At 37.4% G+C, this 15,130-nt stretch overlaps 1 protein-coding gene and 1 long non-coding RNA gene across 19 annotated transcripts in view; one reads left to right on the top strand and one right to left on the bottom strand.

Moving 5' to 3' along the window:
- Positions 1 to 15,130, top strand: part of PDE4D (phosphodiesterase 4D) — a 1,400,346-nt gene that overhangs the window by 1,068,354 nt on the left and 316,862 nt on the right. The window lies entirely within an intron of this gene.
- Positions 1 to 15,130, bottom strand: part of LOC111094481 — a 67,879-nt gene that overhangs the window by 19,701 nt on the left and 33,048 nt on the right. For both annotated transcript variants that reach the window (XR_005355567.1, XR_005355568.1), the window contains exon 2: positions 208 to 274. This is a non-coding gene — a long non-coding RNA (uncharacterized LOC111094481). The remainder of the gene's footprint in view (positions 1 to 207; positions 275 to 15,130) is intronic.

Below are 15,130 nucleotides of genomic sequence, written 5' to 3'. Positions count from 1 at the left end.
AGAGGTGAACAACAATAACTAATAATAAAATAGAGCAATTATGACAACGTACGGTAATAAAAGTTACATGAATGTGGTCTAAGTATATTATTGTACTCTGCTCCCCCTTCTTCTTGTGATGATGTGAGATGATAAAATGCCTATGTGACGGGGTGAAGTGAGTTGAATCTTGCGAGCATTGTGACGTAGCGTTAGGCTACTACTGACCTTCTGGTGATGTGCCAGAAGAGGAATCCTCTGCTTCCGGACTGTGGTTGGCCGCAGGTAACTGAAACTGCAGAAGGAGAAACCACGAGTAAGGGAGGGGCTACTGGGGGCTGCTGTATTTCATTAACTCTTTCAAGGTTGTGCAGCAACGTTGAGCCATAATAGGAATTCACACCTGTGTGATTCCCAAGCTCATGTGACAAAATGTATCCATGAGACATTGGTCCCTGGAACTACTCTGCAAAATAATGCTTTTATGCTCACATAGTTTTCAGAAAAGTCATGCATATTCTGTTACCCTGTGGAACATTATCCATTCCTTAGCATATTAAAGGCACTGGGAAGTGCTGAAAATCTATCGAACTTTATTACATTTTTTTCTCAAACTTATTTTACCACAGGACACCTCTTCCCCTTCAGATGCATTTATATGTCACATATATATATCTAGAGACCATGACTTGGAAATGCTGAATAATATTCAGCTGCTTCCTATTATCTGTCATTGTTGATTTTTATTATTTACCACAAGTGAAAATGACTTAGAGAAAATATAAAATATTTAGGAAAATATATCATGTGATATTCAGATGGCTCACTTCTAACTTGATCAGAGAATCAAACCTTGGATTTAAAAATATACGTGGATGCATTTCTTCTTATACCTGGGGTGTGTAATCCAGAGAGATTCAAAGAAAGCTATATTTAGACTCATCACTGTCTAGGAGTCTGTTTACAGTAGATGTAGAGTAAGGTTTGCTTCTAATAAAACTACACTTCTAAGTAAGAACTTGGGATTTGGAGAAGCACTGACAACAACAAATACATCACTGCCAGCAGAAATGTAATGGCCACACACACACAGTTGATACTGGTTACCTAATGGACTAAAGTTTCATAATCTATTCCCTAGTTTACATTATTTTTTTTATTTTATTACTCTTTTCCATTATTGTGCTAAAAATGCCATCAAGGATCATGATAACAGACTGTCGTCAAGAGTTCCTACGGCATTGAGAAATTGAGTTCAAGCGAGAAGCAAAACCTTGTTACTTAGCTATTCTATATTTGGAAATTGAGCATTTCTCAGAGGCATGTCTGCTCTAGGACCTCAGAAGCTGCATACTTACCTTGGAGTTCCTGATTAGTATCCTAATCACACTCCTGTCCTCTCTACCTGATTTGGATTATCTTGGGTTCAAAACCTGCCCCTCCAGCTTCCTCCCAGAAAGAAATAATTTAGGAACATGAACTCAGTGGTAACAGGTTTCAAGAGCTAATGACATGCATTCTTCCAACCTTGCTTCGCCAGGCATTCTCTTGAGATAACCAGCTCCTTTAGATTCGACACTTCAACAAATCCTAAAATACACTAAACAAGGGTATGAGATTATTGAGCCCTTGGTTTTCTTGTGCAAAATGTAGTTCACAGAGAAGACTGTTTTCACCAAGCCATAGGCTATTATGTAACACCTTTGCACTCATGAAAGACTGATTGGGATTGAGAACCTAAATGCTAGCTTTGGGTCCTGTTTGTACTGCGCCATAAAGCCTTGAAACCTTATCTTTGAGTGAAGTGAGACTATTTTTCTCTTTCCTCGTCAGCTTGCAGATTTTTTGTGAGAGTCAAGTGAGATTTGTTTGTGAAATAACATAGGAGTATAAAGTCTTACCAAGCGATGCAACATTTACTGGTGGGCATCATAGATTATGGAACCTTAAAGAATCCTTGAGAGATTGTCTTAAACATTCACATGAAATTATATATGAAACCAGTGGTTCTCCTGATTTCTAACCTGTGAAATTTCCCACATCTCTTCCTCATAACATCCCTCCCCACTACCAAAGAAAAGTAGTTTACGGTAATGTGTTGTGTTAACATGAATGAGGACGGAAGTGGAGGTGGTAGGTAGTAGAGTCCACAAGATGGAGGATTCTCATGCCATTCCTAGATTTAAGCAAATCATCCTAAGCAAATCTCCATGCCCTCTCAGAATTCCCTAAGAATCACTTTGGAGGCTGGAAAAAAAAATGACTTAATGAAATCATTTTGATTGTTCTAGTAGAATCGTGTGGGTATCCTGCTGAGTTCATCCTAGAGAGTCATAGTCCTGGTCTCTGGAGTCAGACCAGGTTGGTTGATTCCTTCACTTAGTAGCTGTGAACCCTCTCTCTGCATTAGTGTCCCCACTAAATGGAAATAATAGTAGTACCCAACTTAGAAGGTTTCTGTGGGAATTAGTGAGGTAGTAGTATAAAATGCTTAATATAGTGCCTGTCATATAGTAAGTACCCCATAAACATTAGATGTTTACTACTTCTGCTACTGCTGTTTGCAACCATCACCATTAAAGTGGGGGATTTATGAATGTCCTTCACTTGTACTAATTCCTTTTAAAAGTACTAGTTCCATTAAGAGAATATAAAAGGACTAATAATAATAGCAAACGCCAATAGGCTCCTGGCTACTAAGTTCCACTCTGGCAAAACTGAAACTTGTTTTAAAATGTTCTTTATATTATAAAAATGAATAGAGAATGAATAATGGCTATGACCTCTTTTTTTTTGGCAAACCAACACTTCCGTATTCAGAATTGAGAAAAGTTTATATAGGAGATATGTTTTTTTCAAGATACTGTTTAAGAAACAAAATAATTAACTTTGGCTAATCTCAAGATACTACTCACCAAGTCTATGATTATACTTGAAGAGAGTGACTTCAATTCTAAGGGTCCTAAATCTCTTATATTTCCTTTTTTATTCAAATAATGGTAGTCCACCATAACTTTTGAAGTCATGCTCAGTTCACATCTATGAACAAATGAAATTCGTGCTTTTCTCTTTACTCTTCAGAATATTAAAGTTAATTTTCTTGATGAGTAGAAGTACACTTTTAACACCATTTTAGAATTTAAAAAATTTCCTTAGTAACAGTATTGCTTGAATATGTAAGTTTAACATAATTTCTATGGAATGTATTAAATACAGTCAGCAAACATCAGGAAAATATATAGCATAAGTAGTACAAAACTTAACATAGACTGCATGTCTTCATACTTCAAGGATTCTTCATACTTCAAATACGGTATAAAGATTAGCTACATCTTAAGGATGGAGAAAATGAGGCTCTTAAAACCTATAAACCTTAATGAATCTAGTCATGGATGTACTTGCCTCAAATAAATGCAACGTAATCTAAAAATAATTGGGAGATAACTGTCAACTAGTACTCTTTTATTTTTACAAAAGGGAAGACATTTCACTTTAATAGTGTCTTTCTGGGTGATATCTCAATGTAGGACATTCTAGAGTCCCACTCCAACTTAGGCTGCTAATCTTTAAAGATAAGATTCCTGTTGTTCTAGATCTATATATTTAAAATATATCCAACTTATTGTCCTCACATTGTTTTTAATTTTTAATAGAGCTACCTGTGGAACTAATACAATGTTAATGTACCAGTCTCTGAAATAAAATTCTAAGGAAGAGCTTTCAGTAATGGACCAGATTACTGGAACAAGCAGGATTGAGGATTAGTTTTTGGTTGACTTTGTAAAACATCCTCTGTGAAAACAAAACACTGCCATTCACAAATATCACACCTTAATATTTTGGCCATAAAACATGAAAACTAACAGTAGACAATTTAAAAAGCATGCATGTTTGATTTACCAAGGAATTGGGCCGGGGGTGGGGTGGGGGCAAGTTTAACAGAGAGCCTGATGCAGGCAGCTTGCTCTTGACATCCCTTCTCCCTTAGTCCTTCCCATCTCGTGCCCCCTGCACACCCCCCACGTCCTCAAAGCTGGAGCCCTTCTTCTTCCTATATTCCCCTCAGCAGAACCTGCTCACAGTAAATTGTAAAAAATGAAGGAGACTTAAAAGTGTAAATAAGTCATTAGACACAAATTAGTGCTTTTTTTTCCTCTCAGGAGCATTTGCATTCTGACATGTACTGAGCATTGAGTAAACAGACTAAATCCCTAATGGGGCTGCATCCTGTGTCAGGCACACAGAGCTTCTCTGTGGGCAGCAGGCTTGGCGGCCACGCCAGATAATCATCTACTACTAAGGCTGATACGCTGGAGATGGAGAAACACAGGAAGGAGAAAAGGCCAAGAAAATGAACAAAAAGGAACGAGATTTCGATGTATTAAGTCCATTCTATAGGCCTGGCCTTGTGCCGGGTATTTTGAGTGGTAATTTGACAACCTCACAACAGTTCCGAGAGGTGGGCATTATTGTTACACATGTAACTTTTGTTAACAGCTCTGAGAGCAGAAGTCATGTGGGTAAGACGCTTGCTCAAGGTCATGGCTCCTAAGTAGCTAGGTAGCTAAGGTTTGAACCCTAGGGTGCCTCGCTCTGCAATTCAACTCTTATTACCTATACCTGCTTCTAACAACAACCACCAAACACACGCTTCCAAAACTACAATAATAGGGATAAAGAGAAATAATCCAAATATAGTTCCGTTGAGGTTACTGATGGAGAGGCAAAAAGAATTGTAAGGTTTTTTTGTTCTTCCCTCCAAGACTTCCCTCTGAGGATCACTTTCCCCGGCTGTCTGGCTTTGTGAAATTATACCTTCCCTGGTGGCTGGGAGCTGAGCCTGCCCTTCTTTCAAGGGCAGCTTAAAGTTCATGGCATGGTGTATTTGAAGCTTGTGGGTACCAATTCCAGGCAGCAAGACACTACTTTCAGAAACTAAATTAGCTTTCTTCAGAGTCACAGCAAAAAGCGGTACAACAAAATTGATTACCTTAAGATGCCTCCCCAGTTATTTTATTGCTTCTTGAGCCAATTTGTCCTCCCAGTGGTGTCACTGTTACAGAAGCCGGTTTATTCTGCATTCTCATTTTATGAATAGGAATCATCTTAATAGAGTCATACGCATCTAGTCTAGACCAATTTTCTCAGAATTATAGAGGTGGGGAAAATCCCAAACCCTACTTGTTCCAAATGGCAGGGGATGGCTTAGGAATTTATTATTGGAATCTTTTGAACTATTTGTATCATTTATGTGAGTATCGCATTGATTGTAAGGCTGCTTCTATCTGTTCATTAACAAGGGTATGGGAAGCTTATGATAAAACCACGGCAGTCTGCTACTCATCTAACTTTTCCTGTTTCTACCTTCAGGCATTTCCCCGCTCACACAGAAAGGTATATTCTAGACAGCAATTCTTATTTTATCCCTAAGAGGGAGACATTTATAATGGTACCACAGAATCTTTAAAAAGAAAAAAAAAAAGCCATCATTAGTATTCTCCTTGTGTCTTTATTTTACAATGATCTTTGGGTAAAAATGATGAATGTGTGTTATATGGTTCAACTCCATGTATAGTCACTAAGCATTGACCTCCCCTCTCCCCCTTATAAGGGCAAAAAGTATATATTTCTTGAGTAATAAAGATTATTAGCCATCACCATGACCCTGGGCAAGACCATGAAAAAGATGCAATTCTTTACCTTCCTCCTTTGTTCCAGAGTCTGGGCACTTTCTAAACTTCACAGGTTTCTCTTCTGCAAAAGGGGTGTTTTACTATCTGAAGACTCCTAACTGTTGCTGTTATTCGGGGCTAATTCACATGCTCTAAGCCCAGGAAGGCAATCTGAGCCCTTTACTACCGATAAATGTATAGAGCACTTACATTATATTATCCTGGCCTGGGTTGGGCTCTAAGAAAACATTGGTGAATAAAACAGGCATGGTTTCTGCCCTCGCAAGCCTGACAAATGAGTAGGGAAGACAAACACTACTCATCATACCAAAATTAAATACATAATCAGATGAAGGAGAAATAAAAAGCAAAGCCCAACAGATACTATAAAGAGGAGAACCGATTAATTTGGGAGTGGAAAATCAAAGCTTGTGGGACGAAATAATACAAAAGCTGAGAAATGAAAGGTGAATAGGAGCTAGTCAAGTGTTTTAGAAAGGGGGAAAAAACATGTACCAGCAACATTTCAAGGAAAGGTGGGACGAGTCAGATGATTTTCATTATTTTGACTAAAGAGTGACTGGTTTATTTCTTCCATAGATGATATGCATACAATGTAATGTAATAAGAAGAATCTCATTTCAAAGAATGAAGAGGTGAGGAGAGGCCCTCATTAATGTCATATGCCCATGTTAGGACATCTCCCCTCCCTCTCCTGGTAAACCTCAATGGTGGTACCAAGGAGTTGATGGGAAGCACTGATTTTCCCAGTGTGCTCACAACTAACACAATCACGTAAATACCTTGCACCCAGTCCTTACTATGCAAGGGTCCTCACTATGGACCCTTCCTTTCTCATTAATGAGAAGGGAAGGGACCCTCATTAATGAGAAGGGAAGGGAAGCTATAAAGGGATAGCTTCAAGGAAAGTTCTCCAGGTCAGCTCCTCCCCTTTGTTTCCCCTAATCCCTCACATTGAGCTGCTTCTGTTGGTCTTACAAGGCTATCAGACCTATGGAGACAAGGTACTATTCAATTTGAAACGACTCAGAGACATAATAATGATTCTGTGCACTTTATGTGTAAATTTAGTCCTTAAAAGAGAGCCCTATAATTAGCATTAAACATATGAGGGTATCTATTCTTCAGATAAGCAACAGTATGATTTGTTAGCTTTGGTTCAGCATACACAAGACCTGCAGGTTTAACAATTTGCATACATCCTTCAATAATGTATCGTTTTCCTTCTAATACCTTATAAACACCATTTTGTGTTTCTTCATGAGATTCCTGCCCTGGGGTTTCAGGATGTGTGTAAAAAACAATTAAGGTATTAAAATTAAAGATAAATATCCCCACCAGAAATACTCTTAACAGGTTATTTAGTAAAAAATCTTGAATCCAGCAGATCAAGGAAATGCTCCCCAAGGAGTCTTTAATTAGAACTCTTTAGAACTTGGTAGAACTGGAACCTAAATTTCTCCATAAAAATGAACAATGCCTCAGGTCACATAAATTAAAAAAAATCTGAACCCTGAATCAGCATCCTAACAGCTGATTTTAATTGTTCTAATAATGAGGACTAGAGAGGCACGCTCAGCTTCCTGAATTCCTTTTACAAATGAATGATATTCTTGTCAGCTATGGATCACAATTAGAAGGGCTTTTTTTTTTTTTTAAGTACTCACCACGCCCAGAATGGAGCCCAACATGGGTCTTGAGCTCATGACCCTGAGATCAAGACCTGAGCTGAAGTTAAGAGTCAGATGCTTAAATGACTGGGCCGCCCAGGCACCCCCACAATTATGAGGTATTCTACACAGGGAATGTAAAAACAAAACAGAACAGGCGCAAACAGAAAGACAACAAAATTCTATACCATTCTGTGCCTCCTTCACTAATGAGAAGCAGGTGATAATAATCCTTATGTGAAGGCTATCAATGAATAACTCACAAAAATCCCTGCTTTCCATTTCATTTTTAACTTTTTCCTTGCTTAAAATATGTTAAAAATATATATATATAGTAAAAATCCCTGAGGGAAAAGGAAGAGGATAACAGAGATTCCCTTAGTAGTGAGCGACTTATGTGAAAACAGCCAGCTCACTTTCCCTTGCCTCCTTTTGACCTAACAAACTGGATTTGTGGGTTTGTAACTGGATTTTGACTAGGAAGCACATTCTGTGGCCAAGGAAGAGTTTTTCTTTGTGGAAAAACTTGAACTGTCAACTTTGTTGCCATAGTTTTAAATATTTTTGGCTGTAAATAACAAGATACCTGGACCTATAATGGCTTGAACAGATAGGGGTTACTTCTTGATGAAGTCGCCACTGGAGGCATTTCAGTTGTTGTATGATGTTAGCACCAAGTACAGAAGGCTAATGTCTATGCGGTTTTCTTGGTTTTTCCTTCACGACTGCATGATGCTACTGCAGCTACAGACAACACATTGGTGTTACATGAGGTGATAAGGAGAAGGGAGAGGACTGAGGAGGAGTGATAGCTCTAGTTGTTTCTATTCCATTTATTAGAAACACAAAAGCCTTCCTTAAAGCCCTTGAAAGATTTCAGCTTATAGCTCATTAGCCAGAACCATACCATATGGCCATCTCTAATGGGAAGGAAATTGGAAAGTTAATATTTATTCTCTAGTCTCTATAATAAGTGCAGCAAGGATGATTGGGAAATGGAAAAGGCTATATGAACAAGACTATCAGAGGTGGCCACGTTTGCTCTATATTCAGATCATGCTTTCAAAGCCTTAAGTTAATTTGTTAAGCTTTCTCAAAGACAAGAAGATAGGTAAGAATGAAAATATTCAGGCCAAATGCAGAGTAAACCTTGGAAAGAATGACATACAATGGAAAATCAACTAGAAATAATCAAAAAGTGCCTTAACCTCAAATCCTCTGAAACTTTGGGGTAAGCCAGTCAGTAATGGATCCTAAGGCTCTCTAACCCATAATGTTGATCATAAGAGTATTTCTTCTAGTTTTCACAGATGACACCAAAAAATTTTGGTAAAGCATATAAATTTGCACAAATAAATGTATAGATATAAAATTAACAATCTGTAATTGTTTAAAGTGAAAAATCTGTTATTTTCAGGAGAAAAATAATCACCCAAAATAACCATTGGTGAATCTTAATCATCAAGCCATGACTTTTGCCATGTCTATAGGATGAACACAAGAATAAATAATAATTGTTTGGTATATTTTAAACCCCTAAAGCAATTGATGGCAAATAAGCTGGCTTTAATCAAACTCAGTAAGTGTTTATTCAGCACCCATGATGCAACAAGTTTTCTGTTAAAGGAGTAGTTAGGATTTGGGGAGTGAGGAAACTGGCAGACAATGATAAATAAAATGGGAGGAGGTTGAACAGATGGGCTGTGGCTCAAGGAACTGGGAACAATTATTCTTTGGAAGGGTATATAAGAGATTGAGAAAGTTATGCTAAAGAATACTAGCATTCAATTAGAGTCTTGCAGAATGACACCATTTTTGGAAAAATGTAAGTGGAAGCCACAGAAGTAAGATAGAGGTCTGTGTGTCAGTAATTCAGAGTAGCTGTGTTTTAATGCAGTCATAGGAAAGAAAACTTGAAAACAGAAATTTGGATTGTAGAAGGCCTTCAATGAGGAAATAGAGAAATTAACATGAGGCAGAAAGGCCTTGGATTCTGCAGAGTGGTGCTTTGTTTAAAGATTTGTCTGTGGCTGTGGAACAGTTTTTCTATAGTCTATCAAAATGGTTCTAGGAAAAAATATTAGTGTAGTCCTCCCTAAGCCATGGTTTCCATTACCACAGTCAACCACAGTCCAGAAGCAGATGATCCTGCTTCTGACATATCATCATAAGGTCACTAGTAGCCTAACAATGCCTATGTCATTGCTGCATCTCATGACCTAGGCATTTTATCATCTCATGTGATCACAAGAGGAAGAAAGTGAGTATAGTACAATAAGATATTTTGAGAGAGGGGATCCCTGGGTGACTCAGTGGTTTGGCGCCTGCCTTTGGCCGAGGGTGTGATCCTGGAGTCCTGGGATCAAGTCCGACATCGGACTCCTTGCATGGGCCCTATTTCTCCCTCTGCCTGTGTCTTTGCCTCTCTCTCTCTCTCTCTGCATGTCTCATGAATAAATGAATAAAATCTTAAAAAATGTATATTTTGAGAGAGAGATAAAGATTACATTCACATAATTTTTATTTACAAGCATTATACCAAGTATATTGTTATATAATTTTTCTATTTTATTATTATTTTTGTTCATTTCTTACTGTGCCTGATTTTTAAACTAAATGTTATGATAGGTATGCATGTATAGAAAAAAATAGTATATATAGGATTCAGTACCTAGGGGTCTTGTAACATATCTCCCATGGATAAGGGGGAACTACAATACTCTAGGATGAGAGCATGTGCCATAGGAAACATGAGTGTTACGGATTGAATTGTGTTCTCCCTAAATTCATGTTGAGGTCCTAACTCCAGTACCTCAGAATGTGACTATATTTGGAGATAGGGCCTTTAAAAACATGAATAAATTTTTAAAAATGAGGTCATATGCATGGTCCCTAACCCAGCATAACTGGTGTCCTTATAAGAAGAGATTAGAACACAGGCAGACACAGAAAGACTTTGTAAAGACAAAGGGAGATGACTATCTGCAAGACCAGGAGAGAGGCCTCTAGAAGAAACCAGTCTACCTACACCTTCATCTTGTCCTTCTATCTCCAGAACTGTGAGAAAATAAATTTCTGTTATGTAAGCCACAGAGTCTATAGTATTTGTTATAGTGGCCCTAGCAAACTAATAGAATGAGAAAATATTATTTTTGTTAAAAACAACAACAACAACAAAAAAAGAGTAATGAGATAAATTAAGTTCGTGGAAGTAGAACTAGAAAGAAGGAAGTTTCTGGACATATTGTATAGATAAAACATCTTTGAAATTCACAACTAATGCAGTGGGGCATGGAGGTAAAAGGTCAGTCATGATTGAGCTGTAAAGACTGGGAAATGGGCAAGTCCAAAAGGATGGCAGCTTGGTGGAAGAAAAGGATGGATATAGTTTCAGCTGTGTTTTCATTCAGAAGGTGCTAGATAAGGTAGAGACATCCATCAAGAAGTCAGTAATGTGTGTCAGACATTAAGAAACTGATGAGGTAGCCAAGTAAGCCAGTATTGAATATAAACAAAGTGCCAGAGCCTGAACCACCAAAAAAATGAAACTTATAGTTCTTTTTATTTAATTTTTTAAAGATTTTTATTCATTTATTCGTGAGAGACACAAAGGGGGTGGGGGGGCAGAGAAAGAAGCAGAGGGAGAAGGAGGGGCTCCATGCAGGGGCCCGATGGGGGAATCGATCCCAGGACTCCAGGATCACACCCTAAGCCAAAGGCAGACACTCAACTGCTGAGCCACCCAAGTGTCCCTACAGTTCCTTTTAAATAGCTGAAGCCATAGGACTAAATTTCTTTATATATAATTTCAGTGACAAAATTATTTTAAAAACAAATAAACTAAGAGACCTTATCTTTCTGATGTCTAATGCTCAAAATTTCTTTTGAAGAAGAAAAAGCCTAAAGTTTTTGTGTTTTGATCATTCTACACAGAGGTAAGACCAAAAAGGCAAATATTCATGGGAAGGTAAAATGATGATTTGATTTCATACAAGTATGAATATGTGAGATCAGATTCTTTCTCGAGAACAGATTTGAACTGTCATTAGTGGGGAATGGGAGAGCATGGAGGCATGTTCCCCCTCCTTCTACAAGAGAGAAAATGATGCAAGAGAAGGTGCCATGAGTACCACACAGAAGAGGTTGCCTGGGGCCAGTTTGGAGACAGCATCCAAATCATCTCAAAATAGCGAAAGGATCATATTTCCCCTACTAAAGGAAAGTTGGCTTTGATTATATATTTCATTTCTGTGCCATATTTTGCTTAAACCCTACTCATTGGGGAAAATCAAGAATTTAGAATTAGCTTTCCGAGTCAAGAGAGTGTTCCCTCTCTTGAGTTACTGAAATGTCCTGCTGGTTCCCAAGAGTAAAGCTTAGCTGACGTGCTTACATGAATTGTTTATATTGTTCATTAATTAATGTGACAAACATATTAAAAATAGGACTCCTAGTTTTCATCCTCAGGGCTTACACATAATAGCAACAACCTTTAGCAAAGTACTGCATTATTTATTTATAGAATGGTTTTGACTCATTTAATAATGGTCTGTAATTAATTTGTAGATTACTTTTTGACTTTGTGCAATTTAGTTATTATGTTCCTGCAAACGAAAACATTTTTGTTATTATTTAATACTATCAATTCCCCTTGCTGTGTTTAACACCATTGTGTCTGTAGATAAAGAAAAATGTTAGTGTGGTTACAATGACCCAAACTTCTGAGAGAGCTATTTATTTTATAAATATTTTGTAATAATTACTGTGTTTCAGGCAAGGCTGTAGATATTGAGGGAAAGATTCTGAATAAGCAGAAATGTATAATTTCCTTTAGATGTTTTATATTCTTTAATATTCTTGTTTAACCCTTAAAGGTTTATGTTCAAATCATAGGAGGAAGGACCCGAATCAAAGAACACAAGATGATCAAAGAACTTTAGAACCATCTTGTTTTGTCCCTGGGTGAATACAGATATGCTCAATTTTATCCATTCAATACCTAAAGTCTTACCATGATAGTTAATCCAAATCTTGGACCTTCAGACATTACACTGTGTTTCATGATAAAAGATTACCTGCCTTTAGTACAATTCATTGTCAAGACATATTTAAGTATTTCAGTAAGTATTTAGACAAAAGAGAGAAACCTGATCAGGCAATGTAATTTCTAGAACAATTTCTTTATGAAGCAAGCATTCTGATTAGATTGAACCGGAGCCTTAAAAGATGGTTTATGTCAATGCTTTTCTCTAGGGGAGGTTTCTTGAGGTAGGACCCCATGAAAACCTTGGCATGGTACTCAGCCATATTTGTCTGATCTTGGGACTCTGCATCAACAATGCTGGTATAACAGTTGTCAAATTAGATAAACAGCCCAAGACTTTCCTTTCCAGTAGGTATAGTCTCATGGAAAATCACCTTTGAATCCAACAAATGGAATGATGCCCCTGGGTGTAGCCAGTGGGAAAATCCTAAAGGAAGTCCCGGACTAGTCATTCTTCTCAGCATTCAAAATGGCCTTGTTTTAGAGGAAGATACAGTCAATGATTCACCTATTGACAGAGAGCTGCCTGGGGAAAATGTGGCCCGGCCACAGTACAAGGGCAGCAAGATCTGCTGAGCGGATGAGCTGCCCCTTTGGATCCTTCCAGGCCTCCAGTTGGCTCAGGTGAAAAGCTCAGGCTTGGGAGCCGCCACAAAGTGTCTGGCAAAGAGCCCACCTTTTTTTCTCAAGTGCAAATATTCAACTGACTCGATTCCTCAAAGAGCTATGCGCTGGTAAAAGTGACTTCATTGTTGACCTTTAATAGCCCTCAAGTAATGAGGTAATGGATGTGAAAGTGATTTTTAAAATCACAGTGCAAATAAAAAAATACTTTTAGTCATTATTTCAGTATCTGAGGAAAATCTAAAACTAAAGAAACCTGCAGTTTTCTTTCTTTGCTTTCTTTGTTTTTTCGGGGGGAGGAGTGGGATGTCTATTTCTTTTTGTTTCTTGCTTTTCTTAGTTCTTATTTAGTCTTTCTGTCTTTCTTCTTTCTTCTTCTTTATCTTCTGGTTCTTTTTTCTTGTTCTTCTTTCTGTTCTTTTATTTTTCTTTCCTTTCTTCTTTTTCTTCTTTCTCCTTCCTCCTTCCTTCCTTCCTTCCTTCCTTCCTTCCTTTCTTTGTTTCTTTCCAAGGTCCTTCATGAGATAGCTTTGTTTTACCATCTACGGCAAGCATCAAGAAAGTGTAGCTCATCTAGGCTGTCAATTTGTGAAGTAAATATTGAAGTTGCTTTCCTTTGTTCTACACCATGCCCTTGTGAGACTTCCATCATCTGATGTGCATGTGGGAAATCTATACTATTTTTCAAACAATGTGAGACAAATGGTAACTAGGTTAGCCTAGTGTTTAAAGCCTCGTAGAATGAATCCCTAAATAGCAGCTACACGTGTGTAAGACCCATATGCCAACACCATTCTAATGTTTTACATATATAGGTACTTTATTCTTAACAATAAACATGCGAGGTAGGTTCTACTTTTTACCCCCATTTTACAGATGTGAAAAGTAAAGAATAGAGAGATGAAGTGGTATGTTCCAAATCACACAGTTGGTAAATGGCAGAGTCAGACCTCAGATCTTACTGGTCTGTCTCCAGAGTCTACACAGTTAACTGCTGTACCACATGCTTTTTAATACTGTTTTATGATTATTGTGTCATTTCTAAGAATAGGTGTAATGTGTTTTGTTATTTATGTTTTTTTCTTTGTCTTTCCCTTTGTATCTAGGACCTCATGTAATATTGCCAGATTTTAGCTCATAAGAGAGTTCTCTGATGATCATACATAAAGTAGTTTACATTTGTAGAGCATGTATGTATGTTAAGGGTTTCTCCTTACAATTATCTCATCTGATCCCCTCATTAGTCTTTAGAATGAATAGGGCTTTATCCTTATTTTGCAAATGAAGAAACATCAGAAAGATTAAACAGTTTGTTCAGTTTCTCATCCAAGTGTGTAGGAATTCTAAGACCAGAAATCAGATTTCCTGGCTCTTGATCTACAGAACTTTTTCCAGAATGTCATACTGTTCCCCCATTTCTTTGTCTTATAGTTTGAAAAAAAATGAGTAGTTTAAGAATCCCAGTAAAACGGGCGATGCTTTTGAAAAACATTTAGAGTAATTTTAGATAATTTTAGTTCTCACTAAAGTAGAAGGTGAAACACATTATATTAACTGCGGACTAGGTTAAGTAAGTGCATGTAGCTTGGTTCTGGTTTCTTAATTTTCATCTCTTGGCTGGCTAATGTGTACACCTTGACAGGACAAGTCTCAAGTGCTCTCTTGCTTTGCTCGCTTTGCTTTTTTAAGGGAACTCATTTGTACTTGTTTATCATCTCCTTTCACTCAGTCCCAGAAGCTGTGTGCTAATTATTGACCCGGGCAAGCATCAAAGAGGACAAAGGCAGATAAAATTGAAGTGCTCTTTATGTGGAATCAAAATGTATTTTCCATTTTTCAGAAGGAACAAGGCATTTTTAGCTGTGGGTTCAGAAACCATTCACTTGTATGAGCACTTGAGTTTCTGCTAAGAATCATAACTCAGTTTTTCAAAAAATGTTTTGATATTTCACTTATAGCCAGTTTCTTGGAGTATCGGTGTGTGTGTGTGTAATTTTTGCTTTCTGTATTAACATGTAAGAAAGAGCAGCATAATAATGTATTTATTCATTCCATAAATATTTCTCAAAGAGCTACCAAGAATGAAAAATAGTGATAAATATAGTAAGAAATGTTTATTT

Source organism: Canis lupus, chromosome 2 (assembly GCF_011100685.1).
Source record: "Canis lupus familiaris isolate Mischka breed German Shepherd chromosome 2, alternate assembly UU_Cfam_GSD_1.0, whole genome shotgun sequence".
In the NCBI taxonomy this organism is placed as follows: domain Eukaryota; kingdom Metazoa; phylum Chordata; class Mammalia; order Carnivora; family Canidae; genus Canis; species Canis lupus.
The sequence above is the reverse complement of the archived record's forward strand: the minus strand, read 5'-3'. Positions and strand labels throughout refer to the sequence as shown.